At 42.4% G+C, this 18,430-nt stretch overlaps 1 long non-coding RNA gene across 1 annotated transcript; it reads left to right on the forward strand.

Moving 5' to 3' along the window:
• The first annotated feature begins 2,786 nt into the window (after positions 1–2,786).
• On the forward strand, positions 2,787–14,415 carry LOC141578240 (uncharacterized). Its single transcript, XR_012508380.1, has 3 exons — positions 2,787–2,975; positions 9,137–9,300; positions 12,723–14,415. It is a non-coding gene; the product is annotated as an uncharacterized LOC141578240 (long non-coding RNA).
• Positions 14,416–18,430: the final 4,015 nt, after the last annotated feature.

Raw genomic sequence — 18,430 nt, forward strand, 5'->3', positions numbered from 1 at the left:
TGTTTAAGTAAAATTCTGATTTTCGTGAGTGAAAATACAATTTGAATTGCCCAAATCATGGTTTTTATATCAGAAGTGAGGCTCAGCTAACATTTAAGTGCAAATTCCTCTTATCAAAGGAAAAGACTACAATAAAGACATTTGTAAACTGAACAATTTAAAAGCCTTTTTCACGGTTCTTCTGTGTTGTAAACATTAGCTGGCTTTTCCTTTTTATTTTTAATAAGTAAATTAAACTATGTATCAAGCCACCCACTCTAGGTTTCTTTCAGATTTGCTATCTAGATAATCCATAAATATGCAAGATGTAAAAATCCTTTTGTTTTTGTTTTTGTTTTTTACAGAGCAAACACAAGACATGAGCAGATACTGAATCTCTTGAGGGAAAGTAGACTCTTGTCTCAAGTCCTCCCAGGCAAAGCTGGCTGAAGCTCTGTGGGAACCTCATTTGCCTGGGACAACAACTTTCTCTTATGTGACAGGAACAAAGAACAGCCAAGGATTTGGGATCCAGCAGCTAGCATCTCAGAATCTTTGGGTTGGCTTCCCAAAAGTTTTCCATTTCTATTCTCTGAGAAGTTGACTGAATTATAGGATTATGTACAACTTTCCAATTTATATCTGTCTGGCAGCAGGAAAGTCCATGATTCCTGGAATTTGTTGAACAAAATGATCTAAAGCCATCTTCTCTGCTTGTCTACTTATCTACTTGAAGGCAAGCTCAAAATTGACCCTTCCCTTGGGAAGAAAGAACAGCTCCCTACTGATGACTGAATTGTTGTTTGCTACATAATGCAGCACGTTGAGGCTTCAGGATGATGCAAAACCAAAACAAATCCTTTGTTTGTCTGAGCCACCAGTACTGAAATATCTGAATTGGTTCCCTAAGAGACAATATGTGCTTTGAATAAAATTAGATTGAAATCACTAGAATACCATCCCAGATTTGTGTAGAAAATAGAATGGTGCAGAGATTTTTTCTTAAATGCATAGTCTTCAGTCTGGTGGGAAGGGTGTCACCCACCTCTGGGGTTTTCATGAGGACGGATGAGACGATGTCCGCTGCTCATTCCAGACTTGCACAGACTCACTGAACTAAAACTGGAATAAAATGCAGACACGAACACCTGGAATTGTCTTTGGAATAAGCTGACCTTCTTGAAACAAAATGGTGATCGGTATGTGTTTTCACTTGGATAGAACTGCTTTAAGTTTTAACAAATTTCATTGAAACTAAGAACTGTGAGTGGAGTTTTCAGAGACCTGAGCTGGGTATGGAGCGGCAGGACATTTTTAAATGTTTTTAATTTATTCTTGTTTCTAAATGTTCTCGACTTGTTATTGATTAAAATTTTTTTGAAATAACTGGATTCATAAGAAGCGGCAAAGATAGAGAGAGGTCCTGAGCACTATAGCAAATACAAAAACCAGAAAGCTGGACAGCGGTACAGTGCGCGTACAACTCTGAGTCACGTTATCAGCCGTGTAGATTCACACAACTATCACCCCAGAGAGAAAGTGGCGAATTCTCTCAACACAAGGCAGTGGTCGCCTCTGGCGACGAGGACTGTGCAATCCACAGTTCTCACCCAGCTCAGTCACTCATGAGCTCGTCAGCCACTTTCTGCCTCATTTTCCTCATTTTTCATGGCTTGGCTGTAGAAAGTACTAGATGACTCAATGGACACGAAAGTCCTTTGTGAGGTCAAACAGAAAATTCCGGGGGGTGTCACTTTCTAGTGACCAGGAGTAAAACTCAGACTCACTTCAGCCTCACTGCAGAGCGTCAGGCCCCTCCTCACAACCTGCTGCCAGGGTGGGGCTGAGCCTGGGTCTCTCAACCCCATGCAGGGCCTGGGCAGATTCAAGTGTCAGCTAGGAGTGAGGACTCTGCTGGGTCTGCCTTCACAAGCATGGGCTAAAGACGTTGCTTCCACCGGGTGACCATGGAAATAGACAAAATCTTCATCAAGTAAAAATATATTTTCCATTGACAGTCTTAGCTCTTTGTTATCTCATTGGGGTCACTTTGAAATGCATGAGTCATCCCATGACCCAAGCAGGGCCTCCCTTTCCTCTGAAAATTTTTTGTAGCCCCTATCAAGCTCATGAAAATGTAAGCCAATTCTGCTCAAAATTATTGCACTAACATTAGAATATTTGAAACTATATCATGGTTTGCAACACTGAAAAGTGAAAAGTTAACTTGCATAGTCAACCATGTGTGATGTGTTAAATAATTTCTTCTAAATAAACTGAACTTTAAAAAGACGATATAGAATGCATTTCTTGACATAGAAAGATGTTCACAATGTTTAATCATATGAAAAAGTTTATAAAACAATATATTCAGTATATATTAATAGAAAATTATCTGAAAGACTATGCATCAAATCGTTAGAAATGTTTTATCAGCTTATTTTCATTTGTTAGATGCAAACACATACTTCTGTTTCCTACAAGGAGTATACATTCTTCCTTTTATAATCTGTTACATTGTTGTATCATTTACATGCAATAAAATTCACTCATTTTAAGTATGAAATTCAATGTTTTGATAAATGTATACAATCAAGTAGACACTAGCACAATCAAGATACAGCACTCTTCCATCACCTCCCAAACTTTTCCTTGGCTTAACACCAGCCCCTTCCCCCAGGAGACTGCAGAGCTGCTCTCTGCCACAGTTTTGCCTTTCCTAGAACCCATGTGCCTGGAATCACTCGCGGATCATCTCTGCATCTCTTCTTGTCTCACTCATGTGATGTAACACTTTTCAGATGCATTCACACTGTTGTTTTCAAGTGGTTCATTCTCTCTTATTGCCCCGTCATAAATCGTACACCACAACCTGTCTTCTTTACCAACTGAAGGGCATTTATCTGTTTCCAGGTTTGCCAATCACGAAGAAAACTGCTATGACATTTGTATACAAGTCTTTGTGAAAACCTGGAGTGGGACTGCTGGGTTAAATGGTAAGTGCATGCTCAATTTTGTGAGAAATTCCTCGATGTTTTGCAAAGTGGCTGTGCCATCTTGCATCCCCGTCAGCACACCCTGAGGGTCTCCACTCCTCACACCATTCTCCGTGCTCGGTTTTCTCAGCCTTTCTCATTTTAGATATTCTAGTCCTTGGGTAATCGGACCTCTCTAGGATTTTCATTTTCCTCTTCATTTTTCTCGTGCAAACATCTTTTTATTGTAAAGTGTCTGTTCAAATCTTTTACCAGTATTTTAAATCAGATTGTATGTCTTCTTATTCCCGGCTTTTGAGATTTCTTTATACAGTCTTGATACAAGTGCTTTAGCACATAATGTTTTTCTCCCAATCTGAACCTTGCCTTTTCAGTTTTTCAAAAGAATATCTTTGGAATAGTAAAGCATTTTGGTCTTCAAGAAAGCCCAATTATCAGTTGTTCTTATCCTGATTTGTGCTTTTGGTATCATATCTACTTTATCTTTGCCAACCCAAGGTCACAAAGATCTACTCCTACGTTTTCTAACAGACGTTTTATTGTTTTAAGTTAGCATTTATGTCTATGATGCATTTCCAGTTAATTTTTTTGGTATATGGTGTGAAATAAGAGCAAATTTTTTTTATCCGTGTAGATATCCAATATTTCCAGTAACATACGGCAAAAAGATGATATTTTCTGTATAAAGTTACCTTAGCTCTTTTGTCAAAAATAAATTATATAGATTTATTTCTGGATTCCATTTAGTTCCACTGGTCTATACAGCTATCCTTACACTAATATCACATTGAGTGATTAGTATAGCTTTATCACACATTCTTATATCCCATATCTTAAATTCCCTAAGTTTGAACTCTATCAAAATTGTCTGGGCTGTTCTACATCTTTTAAATTAACGTGAAATTTTATAATCAGCTTACAAATTTGTATAAAAATTTGGAATTTTGATTGGAGTTTTGTTTAATCTTTAGATCACTTCGAAGACAGCTGACATTTTTAACAGTAAGACTTCCTATGAATTGACACACTATCTCTCTCTATTTAAGTCTTCTTTGAGTTCTCTCAGTGATGCCTGCTGTTTTCAGAGTGTGGATATTGCAATACTTTGCTAAACCTGCCCTTGAGTACCTTACCCTCTATGATGCTGTTACAAATGATGTTCTTATTTTTATTTAAATCTCCAATTGTTTATTGCCAGTGTGTAGAAATCAAATTGGTTTTTTTAATGAAGTATAGTCAATCTACAATGTTGTATTAATTTCTGGTGCACAGCGCAGAGATTCATTTATACATACACATATTCCTTTTCATAGTCTTTTTCATTATAGGCCATTATAAGAGTATAGAATATTGACCTTGCACCCTAAGACATTTCTAAACTTACTTTTTAATTCTAGTAACTTTCAAAATAGATTCTTTCAGATATACTAGATATGTTGTCTGTGAAAACAAACCATGTTACTAATTTGTTTTTAGTCTGTGTGGGCTAAGTCTTTCCCCTGTCAATGCCCTGGAGAGACCGCTGGTGCAATACTGCATGGACGTGGTAAGAGCCGGCATCCTTGCCTTAGTCCTGATCTTCAGGGGAAGTACTCACCTGCTTGTCCTCCTCCTCCCACATTCCAGCCCAGGGGCTCTGCTCACTTCCTCTTCATGCCAACAGACATTTCCCTGTCCTGTCTCCTCCCTCCCTCAAAAGGGGCACTTGCCCACCTCCCTCCACTGATTCCATGAAAACAGAATGACATCTGGAGGACATGGTCTTTGCAGAAGAGAGTTTTTTAAAAATACTACCAGTTTAATATTTTCAAAATATTGATGTGTAATATATGTGGCAATGTATAACTTACGTAAATTATAAAGCTTGCAAAAATATAAGGGGGCATGATTTTATTAATAATTATTCAGAGAAATTGAAAGTGAAGAGAAAACGTTGAAGATGGCTTTGCCTTTTGCCCAAGTCAGCTCTGGGCTCAGCTAGCTCAATGGGGTGACCCTGGGAGAACCCCAAGTCCATTGTCAATGCCCTGTAAAGTCCTAACAGTGACCACACTGGTATCACCTGGGGCAGAGGCTGGTGGTCAACATGGCAGGACCTGTGAGAAAAGGCCTGTCTCCATTCCAGACTTGTGTAGGAACTTCCCGTGCCGCAGGTCAAGGGTCTGGTGAGGACAGTGCTAAAAGCTGAAGTGTGGAGAGGTCCAAGCTCAAGAGTCAGAATGAGCTTCTTCTTCCCTTGTTTTTCCCTGTTAGAGGGACACTCTTCACATCTGAGTGCAGATCTGCCCCAGCATCTCATGGCTCATTACTGAGTCACCAAAGCCAAGAAGTCTAGTGCCTCAGCAAGAGAGATTTGGGCCAAAATAGCCTTCAAGGCCAAAGCTCAATTTCTGAAGAAATAGATTTATTTCTAAAATTAGCATCTTTCCAAATGAGATCACAGTCTGCAAAGCACTCACTGTCACAGCCCGAGAAGACAGGACCAGGCTGAATTTGGGTTGCTTGCGAGAGGTGGTCAGCTCTTCTCAAAAGCCAACCAGAACTTTGTAGGATCAAGGGGGTCTAGATAAACCTTCCTCACACGATAACTCAAAAAGAAGACTCAGAAAGGTCTCAAGCACGTACTTAATTAGCATTCAAGTGTGGCAGCCACCTGACCCTTTAGTCATCCTGTGATTAACGAACTCAAATATTTACCAAGTTTGAGAATGTGCCAAGCGCTGGACCAGGAACACCAAGATGAGTAAGACGGCCGCCTCCCCAGAACGTCTGATGCTAAACAGACACGTAGCTCAGACGCTGAGCTGCGTGGATGGAGGCGCAGGGCACTTTCCTGGACGTGGCTTCCATGGCTTTCACGTGTCACCCAGGACCTGAACCCAGCTGAGGCTCAAACTCCACAGAAACAAAGCCCCTCATTCTCTCCATCCCAATCCAGTAGAAATTCCAGGAGTAAACAAAGTTCCCCGACATCTACCAGTTTGTTTATTTGGTGTTTTGTCTGGGTGGACATTCCTCTATTTCTGGACATCAGCAAGTTTGGGGAACATTTTGGTTGGTCAAACAAATCACATTTAGGTACCAAATTCAAAGGCAGTGCGGCCCCAGTGCCTGGCAGCTGTGGGTCAGGCTGTCACAGGCTCTTCTGGCTTAACCCTGAAGAATTTTTAGAATTGCTGTCTTCTCTAAGGAGCCCTTTACAAGCCCCTCAGGGTCACCGGGACCCTCTCACCACCCTCTCCAGCGCAGTTTTCAACGCTCAGAGCCACCCTTGTGTTTCAAGAGCCTGTTCACCTCGGAAACGGGCAGTTGAGAAATGATGCTCTTGGCTTGCAGCGGGAAGTTTGAACTCCTTGGCACGTTTCCCTCGGGCGGCGTCCACTGACATCATCCAGCTGGAACAGAGGAGGAGGAGATCACCACATGGGCCTCTGGGTTATCTGCACCCCGGCCTCTGGGTTGTTTGCGGCTGCTTTTAAAACTGGCCAATGTCAGGTTGACTTGGGGCATCTTTCCCCTGGAACGAGGAATGAGGGTTCTGTGACCGCGACTGTTAACCACGGTCCTCTCAGAAGCCTGAGGATTTGACCTCCACCTGTCTCCACTCCTCCTGACTGACCCATTATGAGAACTTAGAGGGAGCCGAGGGCCCAGAAGAAAGCTGCAAACCACCCATCCCTCAGGGTCAGGCGGCTCTGAGTCTCTCCAGGAGTTTCTGTGTCCTCAAAAGCTTCTAATAGACCTTCCTACAATATACTTAGTTATAAATCTTTATTCTATACTGTGTAATCCTCAGTATTTAGGGTGTAAAATCCTAAATCATTTTAAACTACAAGTTAGCTGTGACTTGCGCACATTTGGAGGACTGTCTTCACAGCCAGATGACTCCTGGGAAGCCTGACCGCCAGGTGTTGCCTCCGGAGCCAGCACAGCCGGTCTCACTGCTCCCTTTGCCCCTCCTCCCACTCGGCCTTATTTCCCAGATGGACAAAGGCCCTGCCTGGCCATCCCCAGAATGTCCTTGCCCTAGCGGGACAGAGCAGGATGAAAGTAACCACATACTAACTCTAGAAAGCTCGATAACTCTTCACAAGCCTTGCCTTGCAGAGATTCTTGTGCCTGATTAGTCCTGTAACCTCATGACTTACCAGAGACCTGAAATGAACTGCACCCAAGTATGAGGGGTTAAAAAACAGGAATTGGAGGCTTCCTTTGAGATGGAACCAAGATGTGGTGGTGCTACAGGCAGGTGATGGGGGCATCCAGCTGGGAAAAGCAGGGAGGGAACCAGAGCCCAGCTGTTTCCACAGGGAAGCCTGGGGGAGGCCCAGGAACACCTGGCAGGAGCTTAGCCACTGAGATGAGGCAGGACTGGACCCCAGCAGGGAGGCCGAGGAGGCCCTATAGAGGAGACCCAGAACCCAGGTCAATGGCGGGGACTCAGCCCACTTCGACAGAGGTGTGGGTTCAATGCCAGAAGCAAGACTGCCGTGCTGGGTGAGGTCTGAGAAGTAGTGTAAAGGTTAATTGGCTCAGCTCTGAGTCACCTAAGAGGGACCCCTGTGTTCTTCACATCCTCCAAGGCCAGGGTCAGCCTACATCCCAGCCCCATGGAAGGTGGGGGTCAGGTACTCCCCTGTGTGCATGGCACAGCCATCAGCTCAGGACGTCTGGCAGCTTCAGGATGGAGACCTCAGTGCTTTTGGTCAGTGTCAGACCTCAACTTGGAGCTCTGATCACATCCAATCTCTAATTTGCTCTTAATAAAGTCTTCTGGTTGTGATTGCTGTACAGCACATGAAATCACAACAGACATTTTTTGAAAACTAGATTGGAGAAGAACATTTGAAGGGGTTAAGCTTCACGGAAGAGTTAAGTAGGCGAGGAGGTTGGCCCTGTGCCACTTGCTGGAGGGGTCCCCACAGCTCAGGGTGCCGCAAACTGGATCCAGCACGTACAGGACAGAGGATCACAGCCCCCAGGCAGGAACCTCAGGCAAATGAGGTGACAGGTGCAGGCACTGGCGCTCAAGACATCTCATAGAAGACTTTTAAGACACAGGAAGCAGTATAGAGATGAAAATCAGAGAAACAGAAATCAAATATTACCAAGTAGCTGTGGGCCCTGTGCAGCCAGACACCTGCCTGCTGCCTCATTCCCTAACCAGGCCAGCCCCTGGGGACCACGTTTGTCACTGTGCCTGGAACTGCTTCCTGCTGCCAGGGAGAGCTCTGTTACCTCTCAGCGCCGCCTTATCCCAGGGCCGCGTGCTGTGCAATGCTTTGCAGAGATGGTCACCATCCTTGGTGGAGCAGTCTGTGCCTCAGAGTCAGACGGAAGGTGACACTCTCAGTCTTGTTGATCTCAAAATGTCTTCAGTTCGTCCTCATTTTTGGAAAGTAACGTCGCTGGGCGTGTGATTCCGGTTGTCAGCTGCTTGTGGTTCACTGAGGTGCTTCCAAGTTACCCTTCTCAGTTCCAGTTTCCGCTGAGGCCAGCTACTGGCCGACCTTTCACACCTTTGTAGGTACCTTTTTCTCTTCAGCCTGTGTCTTCGACGCTCCACTTTTGCTAGGACACGTCTCGGTGTGGGTTCCCTTTTTGCTTACTCTGCTGGGAAGTGAGTGTAATTCCTAAAGATGGAATTGAATAAATTCGATGGCTCACACCCTTCAAGTCTGGTAAACTGTCAGCACTCCCCTCCTTGCTCACCCCGTGGCCTGTCCTTTCATCTGCAGGAGCTCCACTTGGCTAGATGCTAGACTTTCTTGTCTCCTCATCTTCCTGACTCTGGCTTAAGTTTTCCATCCATTTCTTTTTGCACGGAATTCTGGGCTATTTCTTCTGATGTATCTCAGAATTTACTAATTCTCTTTTCAGTTCTCTGAAAAATATTATTCGATATTTTCGTGATCTTTTTAACTTTATTCTATTTATTAAATTTTAGACAGTTTTTGAGAAATTTAGGTCATTTTTTGATAGTCCTTTATTTATTAGTTATGTTCGTTAGTTTTTTTTTTTATTCTTTAAGGCTTTTGAGCATTTTAATCATATATTCTGAAATTGGTAGGTCTAATATCTTACATTTTAGGTGTTTAATTCTGGTCTGTTTTTCTTCTGTCTCTCATTCCTGGTGTCTTGTTTCCTCATGAATTTGACAGCTTTGGACTGAAAGCTCCTATTTGACTAACTTGACCTGGCAAATCTTCAGATGTCTCGACTTAGAATACCCTCCTCTAAAAAGGATCGATGTTTACCCTGCCAAGTGCTCCAGGACCCGACTAATCCAGAAATCGTCCTAAAGTATGCTGAGTTTCGGTGGGAGGTGAGTCGCTCTGTCCTAACCACGCGTCTTTGGGGGCTCAATGCCTGTTTTCTATTTTGAGCTATATTATCGAGAGTTATTAAAATCCTCGCAACTGCAAGTACCTCAGGGCATTATCTTGCCCCCTATTTATTTTCAGCCTTCAGGAGTTTTCCTTACTTCTATATTAGTTCAGCTAATTCATTTTATTTCTTTTACATTTTTTTATTGAGTAATAGTCATTTTACAATGTTGTGTCAAATTCCATTGTACAGCACAATTTTTCAGTTATACATGAACATATATATATATTCATTGTCACATTTTTTTTGCTATGAGTTACCACAGGATCTTGTATGTATTTCCCTGTGCAATACAGTATAATCTTGTTTATCTCTTCTGCATTGTAAAATCCCAGTCTGTCCCTTCCCACCCCCCACCCCCCTTGGCAACCACAAGTGTGTACTCTATGTCTATAAGTCTGTTTCTGTTTCATATTTATGGTTTGTTTGTTTGTTTTTTTTAGATTCCACATATGAGTGATCTCATATAGTATTTTTCTTTCTCTTCCTGGCTTACTTCGCTTAGAATGACATTCTCCAGGAACATCCATGTTGCTGCAAATGGCGTTATGTTGTCATTTTTTGTAGCTGAACAGTATTCCATCGTATAAATATACTACATCTTCTTTATCCAGTCATCTGCTGATGGACATTTATGCTGTTTCCATGTCTTGGCTATTGTAAATAGTGCCGCTATGAACATTGGGGTGCAGGTGTCATTTTGAAGTAGGGTTCCTTCTGGATATAAGCCCAGGAGCGGGACTCCTGGGTCACATGGTAAGTCTATTCCTAGTCTTTTGAGGAATCTCCATACTGTTTTCCACAGTGGCTTTCCCTGCTTCCCTCTCCCACTCTTAATGATTTAAATGTCTTATTTTACAATTTTGTGCTTATTCTTTTTGTAATTCATGGCAGTTATCTCCTTTCCAGTTGTGAGTTTCTCATTTTTGTAGCATCCTTCTTCTTTTCTATTTAGAGTAGACCTGTCAGTATTTCTTTCAGCATGGGTTTAGTGTTGCTAAACTCTTTTAGTTTTTGCTTGTCTGTGAAGTTCTTTATCTCTCCTTCTATTCTAAAGGATAGCCTTGCTGGATAGAGTATCCTAGGCTGCATCTTTTTTTCATTCAGGACTTTGAATGTATCTTGCCACTCCCTTCTGGCCTGTAGTGTTTGTGTAGAGAAATCAGCTGAGAGCCTTATGGGAGTTCCCTTGTAACTCACTCTTTGTTTTTCTCTTGCTGCCTTTAGGATCATTTCTTTATCCTTGACTCTGGCCATCTTGATTATGCTATGTCTTGGTGTGGGTCTGTTTGGGTTCTTCCTATTTGGGACCCTCTGAGCTTCCTGTACTTGGATATCTGATTCCTTCTTTAGGTTTGGGAAGTTTTCAGTCATGATTTCTTCTAATACCTTTTCAATCCCCTTTGTTCTTTCTTCCTCTTCTGGAACCCCTATTATGCATAGAGTGGCATGCTTTATATTATCCCATAGGTCCCTTACATTGTTTTCCTTGGTTTTTATTTGTTTTTCTCTCAGCTGTTCTGATTATGTGCTTTCTGTTGTCCTATCTTCTCAGTCACTTATTCGTTCCTCTGCATTATCTAGTCTGCTTTGTACAACCTTTACATCAGCTCTCATCTCAGCAAATGAGTTTACTAATTCTACTTGGTTCTTCTTTATATCTTCTATTTCGTTTTTGACATATTTTATATCTTTAAACACTATTTCTTTTAGTTCCTTCAGTACTTTGATCAGTCTTTTTTTGAAATCTTGATCTAGTAGGCCATCCATGTCTATTTCCTTGATTGTGCTTTCAGGGGATTTCTCTTGATCTTTTAATTGGGAGTGGCTCCTCTGCTTCTTCATATTGCTCATATCTCTCTGGTACTGTGGCTTAAGAAGTATCAGTTATCTAGTTCTCCTGGAGACAGTGTGCTCTTAATGATTTTATCAAGAGGTCTTTGTGTCTTTGCCCTGTTTCATGAACTCAGCTTGCTGTTTCCAGAGCCCCATTGTTGGCGCCCTTGTCTGTGCTGCTCCCAGTGGCAGTCGGCTAGCAGATCGCGCCCCCTCCCAGCACCATGGTCAGGTGCTGCATTCCTGCCAGGAAGGCAGTTGGCCACCTGCCCTCTCCCGGCGCCGGTCACTCCGCTACTCTGTGCAGCTGCCCGCTCCACCTCGGGTCAGCGCTCAGAAAGCGGGCTCAGGGAAGACCACGGAACGGCCCCACCCCTGCTCTGTGCCAAATCTCAGCTCCTTGTTTGTCTTGGTGGCATGAGTTCTTTGAGGTGCCGGCAGAAAGATCCTATCTGCCTCGGGCTGTAAACAAGTCTCAGTCCTGCCTAGGAGGTTGCAGAGCCCCCGGGTGCAGATTCAGGCCTTGGCCTCGCCCCCTCCTGGGCGCTGCGCACAGGAGGAGATGGCGGCTGTGGCTGTGCCCTGCCTCTCTTCTCATGAGAAGCGCCAGTAATGGCAGCGCAAGTCTGAGGAGACAAAGGCTATGGCGCCCCTCCCCCCAGGGCACACTAGCTGTGTTGCTTTGCTTTTTTCACAATTTATGGGGGACTGAGGTTGTTCTGCTCCGTATCCCCTCCAAGCCATGGCACGCAGCACCTTGCAGTCCCCCGGGGCTGCCTCAGTGCAGCCTCCCCAGTCCTCCGCCCAGCTCGGGCAGCCCATCCCAGCCCCAGCTGCCAGCTCGTGTCTCAGGCTGGGTGTTGCTGGGACCCTCTGTGCCTGTTTAATTCAGTTCTGTCAGTCAACGGGTGCTCGGAGCAGATCTGAGCCTCGGAGTCTCCCCCTCCATCCTACTGGCCTCTCCGTTGGAGAGGGGAGACCCAGTGAACAAGCGCCAGTCCTCCTTTGCTGCTCCCTCCCCACGGGATCGGTCCCGCACTGTTTTGCTTTTTCTTCTTTCTTTTTTCCTTTTCTCCTACCAGATTTTTGGCATCCTTGTCTTTTGAAGAGGGCGATGTTCTGTCGGAGTTCAGCAGATGCTCTGGTTGGCTGAGTAGGTCCGTAGATGTGAGTTTTGGTGTATTTGTGGGAGAGGGTGAGCTACAAGCATCTTTCTGCTCCACCATCTTGCTTCTCTCTTGGCTAATTCATTTTAAATAATGGATGTGGTAATTTACCTCACATTTCTGGGTACTTCGTAGCAGAAAGATACTCAGAATACCTGATTTACCATATTCCCTAACTTATTTGAAGGCATGAAACCGTGGTATAGCATGTAAGAGCATTTGTTCTAAACTCAGAAAGACCAGGAGTAAAAAACTGCACTGATTTTCTCAAGCTGAGTGACCTTGGACAGCAGTGACCAAGGAAAGGTCACTGAGTTTTGCAGCTCCTCACACGGTCTTGTTTTCCATCCTCTGCCAGGCTTTCTCAGTCTAGGATGCCTCCAGATCCCACCTGTGCAAACAACTCCATCGCTCAAGACCCACTTCATGTGTCACAAGGAGCCTGAGTGATGGTGAACTTACTGGATTGGAAGAGGCTCTGCCTTGCTGAGACCCTGAGAGGCAGCTGGGCTCTTCCTGTTACTGCAGAGTGGAGTCGATCCACAAATGTGTCTGCTTTGGAGAACACATCTTACATCTTGGAGATAGGTGCCCGTACTTCATGTCGGCATGGCTGGTGTGGGGCAGCATTTCCCAAACTTCTACCTCTAGCATATTACCCCAATGATTTTTACCTTTTCCATATACAGCCTATGCCACCAGTTCCTGAAGAGTTTTCTTTGTTCCTTTTTTACTTACATTTATTTAAAAGGTAATTTTCTGTTTTTTAAAAATGTTTCAATTTTTTAATGTAAGAAAATTGTATCAATGGATAAGTAGTATCACTTGTTTAATAGGAGGTAATGTTAAAAATAAATATTTAAATAACCAAACACTATCGTTAACTTTTAAAATTTAAATAAGAATAAATATCTTCATGCTGAAAGGGGAGCAGGGAAGAGAGTTACACCAGCTAGCAGGGCTGGAGGCGAGCCCTTCAGAAAGGATCATGCAGTACTGGCTGAGGGCAGGCGGTAGATCACTGGAGCAGAATGGAAAGTCCAGAAACAGGTCCACACTTACAGCCAGTTTGTTTTCAGAAAAGCACCAAGGACATTTAACAGGCAAAGTCCATTCAGTAAATTGTGCTGGAATTTACTAGATAACCTTATGGGGATAATCTCAATCCTACCTCATTCTATACACAAATGTAATAAAGATGCATTTTATACCTAAACACCAAGTCTTAAACTCTAATCTTCTAGAAGAAAACATAGAAAAACATCTTTCTGAACTTGATGCAAGTGAAAATTTCTCTAGATATGAAACAAAAATAAAACAAAACAACAATGAAAAAAAAAAATCTACCACCACAAAGTGAAATTTGATAAACTGAACTTCATCAAAACCAACAACTTCTATTCATAAAAATGCACTTTAAGAGAATGAAAAAGATAAACTATAGAGTAGAAGGAAATATTTACAATCCTTATAACTGACAAAGTACTGTAGATCATATATAAGAAACTTCAATCAACCTGTAAGAAAAGGACAAACAGTCCAATTAAAAATGGGTAAAAAGTTGAACTGACATTTCACAAAAAAAGAGATATAAATGGCCAATAAGTATATGACAATTTTCTTGTCATCATTAGTCATGAGGGACAATCAAATAAAAGCCACAGTGAGATATTGCTTTGCACTCACGAGAATGGGTGATAATCTAAAAGTCAAACACTACCTTAGGTTGAGAAGCACACCTAGAACTTTCATACATTGCTCATGAAGTCTGAGATAGTAGGGTCACTTTTGGAATAAGGGTGGTAGTTTCTTATAAGTTTAAATGCACTTATCCTATGACTTAGACACTCCCTTCCTGGTATTGAACAAAGAGATATGAAAACTTACGTCTACAATAAGACTTGTACAGAACTTTGTACCATGCATTCATAGTATAACATTCCATTGTATGTGTATCTACATGTTTATCCAGCACCTGTTGATGGACACGTGAGTTGCTTCCACCTTTTGGCTACATGAGTAATGCTACTCTGAACATGGGTGTACAAATATCTGTTCTAGTCTCCACTTTCATTTCTTTGGGCTGTATACCCAAAATTGGAATTGCTGAATCATATGATAATTCTGTTTAATTATTTGAGGAATCATCATACTATTTTCTACGGCAGCTGTGCCATTTTACATTCCCACCAGTAATGCACCAGAGTTTGAATTTCTCCACATTCTTGCCAACACTTGTATTTTCTGTTTTGTGATAGTACGTATCCTAATGGTGAGGTGATAATCTCTTTGAGGTTTTGATTTGCATTTATCTAGAGGCTAGTGATGTTGAGCATCTTTTCAAGCTTTATGGCCACTTGTATGCCTTCTTTCGAAAATTTTTATTCAAATCCTTTACCTATTTTTAATCTGTTTTTGTTGTAGAGTTGTAAGAGTTCTTTATATATTTTGGATATCAATCCCTTTTCAGAAAAATAACCTGCAAATACTTTCTCTCATTCTGTGGGCTGCCTTTTCCCTCTGTTGGTCATGTCCTTTGTGTACACAGATTTTTAATTTTGATACAGTCTACATTGTTTATTTTTTCTTTTGTTGTTGCTTGTGTCTTTGGTGTCCAAAAATTCATTGTCAAATCAAATGTCATGAGTCTTTCCCCCATGTTTTCTTCTAAGAGTTTTATAGTTTTAGCACTTATGTTTAAGTCTTTGATCCATTTGATTTAATCTTTTATATTGAATGTGTAGGGAATCAAACTTCATTTTTTTGCATGTGGATAACAAGTCTTTCCAACACCATTTGTTGAAAGGACTATTATTTCCCAACTGAATGGTCTTGGCAATTAGTAGAACAGTTCATGTTTCAAAAAGAGTAATTTCCCCATCCTCCTGTGTTGATACATCACACAAGTTTTAGATTTAGTACTGCTGCACGTGACCTTATTAACTAGTTGTAGTTGGGATGTTGTGGGCTGTTGGGTTCATTGTGGAGCATCTAAGGGATAATGTGTTATCTATGGATCTACATCTAGATTTATATCTTTACTGTCTGTGTTGTTAGGTTCTTCTGAATTTCTCTTACTATGTTGTATACTTTCATCAACTTCAAACTCACATTCAAATTTTCTGCCTTCAAACATTGATCCTCTTTTCCAGTCTAAAAGTCCAACTGTATAAGGTAAATGGAAAATGACATGAAGTTTCCACCTCATCTTTTTAGACTTTTGTTGTCAGGAAACTGGCAAAGAGAAGTAAGATTGGACATAGTATTTGTCTATAAACAAAACATTCAGTGGAACACAGCTGTGGCAGGAAGTTGAACTGTTCCCATTCTGTATAATGTTAGTTCATTAAGTTTGTTAAATGTGTGTCTGTTGAACATGTGGCACATGCGGGAAGTGGTCTAAGGATAGAGCAGTGAAACAAAACAGACAAAATTTTGTTTTCAGGGAGATTATGTTCTAGTAGGGAGCTCATGTTTGATAAAAGAAAAAAATCCCACTCCTCTGCGAGGGGAAAACTCGATGCTTAAAAACAAACAAACAAACAAACAAACAAACAAACAAAAACCCAGGTATTTTATTCTGACCAGACTTGCCAAGGATTTTAGTTTATGCTCACTTATTTCAGTGGACTGACCCTGTGACAAATCCTTCTCATCCCAGGAGCATGCTCTTACACAGCTACCACCGAATTCACTAAAACCTGAAACAGCCAATTGTATGACTGTTGCACATAAAGTTTCCACTCTCTAAGTCTTGCTAGATAAAATATGATTGAGCAACTTGTAAAAGCAAGAATTTTTGTGATTTTGCTTGCAATTTGTTTGACAAAACTTTTTAAGAGTTCACAAATTCAAAACCTTTTCATCAAATCCTCAAGGAAAACTGCCATTTCAGGAAGATGCCCCTATGGTACAGCACGGCCCCTGTACACCACTGTCTGCTCCTGGCCACCAGCACGACAGTTTGAGAAGTGTAAGTGCAGAGAGAAAACAGTGACCTTTGGAGTCAGGCAAGCCAGGGCCTGAATTCCAGGGATGCTATTTATTCTCTGTCTCTAAAGTGGCGACAATGATGCCCACTGCTTGTAATCACTGTAGGAATTACATGAGCTAGGTGATGCGGGGAAACTGCCTGGCTTTGTATCCAGCACATAGTAAGAGCTCAGTAACTGTTACCTGTCAGTGTTGCGTTATTATTCAACATTGTTCATTACTCTTCCTTCATATGAAAGATGGAATAAGTCATGAGAATGCTAGTTTCTCTGTGAAGTTGGGTTTTGAGAGACTATGCAATTAAACACAGTGGCAGAAAGTCTGAAAGAGATATTTCCTCTGCTCTGACACTTTTCCAAGTTGGTGTGGGAATGTTTAGTTCCACTCTTAACTCTATTTTTTTCTATCATCAACCTACTTCCACCCTCCTCTTTTGCCCACTTTTCCTTCTCCCTCCCCTCCCCCATCCCCCTGCACATTCACGTTTGTCACAGGGAACTCTAGAAGGCTCACACGGCGGTTGTGCATTGGGATGCACTCAGCTGTGAGAACTGGAGCCTGCAGCAGCCCCAGCGAGGACAGACCACACTCAGCAGGAGCAGAGCACAGGAGCCCCACATGAAGTCGAAGAACCTGACTCTGCTGTTCAGCAGGGGCCGTGGAGCCCTGTGAGATCACCTTTGGATTTGGAGCTCCCCACCTTTGCTGCCTCTCAGGACCAAGCACAACGATTCAGCTCCTACACGCCCGAGGAATGGGTTTCGGGAAGCTTCCGTGGGTGTGGTCATCACAGTGAGTCTCCGCTGCTTGACCTGCTCAAAAACCCTGTTTACAGATTTTCCTCCTAATCATTGTTTGGGGGAAGAAAAAGCCACTTCTTTAATGTAACTTATTTTCAGACTCCTAGACTTAACTTGATTGCTGGCTATGCACGCAAAGGATTAATTCTTTTCTTTTGAAAAGAATGTTGCTTAAATATACCAAGTAGAAAATGTAAACACTCATGTTCCTTCACTGATCTGAATTGTTTGTGAGAAATAAAGAATGTAAGAAAAAAGTAGTCAGTGTAGGAAATTTTTATTTTAAAAGTGAAAAGGTGTTTCCAAGAGACATCTCATATTGACCTCATAATTTTAGTAGGGGAGATTCATTCAACCCCATAGCACTCAATTTCAGTTATTAGAAACCCCAGCAGATGGGACCAGGAATTTGTAAACTAGGTCCTATCCTCCTGCAGTGCCCTGGTGGTGGGTCCCTCATCAGCTCAAATAATGTGTTCTTGCTCTTCTTCGGAGACATGGAGCTGATAACACAGCTTCAGCTGACTCCACAGGTTTGCAAGGGAGGTCAAATCACACAATGCAGAGACTTCTCAAAGGAGCAGGCGAGGATGTTTGAGGTGGGTAGGGAATGGGGGGATTTGCCTCCTGCTTTGATCTGGTTTTAGTTATGCTGTTTATCTGGCAGTTTAAAGCATCACTAAGGGAGCTCATAAATTGTGCCAGTTTTCAAAGTGGGACATAGTTTGAGAAACTCTGAGTCAAGGTATGTGCTTTGTATAAATGTCCTTATGCTAAAAACATTGTATGCATTCTCTTAAATGAGTAAAACTAATTTTTCTCAATAATCAAATTAAGTTCAAAGATACTTTATTAACTAAAATAGAGAAACGGTTAAGTAAATGTTTGAAGATTTTGTTTGGACTAAAAAGGCTTTCTGGGTTCCCTGAGTTAGATAAAGAGCTCCTCCTTCAGATTCCTGCTGATTCAGACTGTCGGTGTAAATGACCGTATTGACCTGTAACCTGGGTGGCTTGGGGTGGTCTGGGGGTGAAGGGATGAGTACACTGTGGGTGAGTAAGAGGGCAGAGGGCTCATAACCAGGGCTGGGAGGGTGCACTTGTGACAGTGAGTTAAGGAGTCGAGGGTCTGGGGAGGAAAGAACCTGCAACCCTTGTTCTCTAGAAGATTTGCTCACGATAAGCTCCCACCTTTGCAGACCCACGTTCCCACCCCCTCACACTCATGTTCCCACCCCCTCACACCCATGTTCCCACCCCCTCACACCCACGTT

This window comes from Camelus bactrianus, chromosome 7 (genome assembly GCF_048773025.1).
Source record: "Camelus bactrianus isolate YW-2024 breed Bactrian camel chromosome 7, ASM4877302v1, whole genome shotgun sequence".
NCBI classification, from domain to species: domain Eukaryota; kingdom Metazoa; phylum Chordata; class Mammalia; order Artiodactyla; family Camelidae; genus Camelus; species Camelus bactrianus.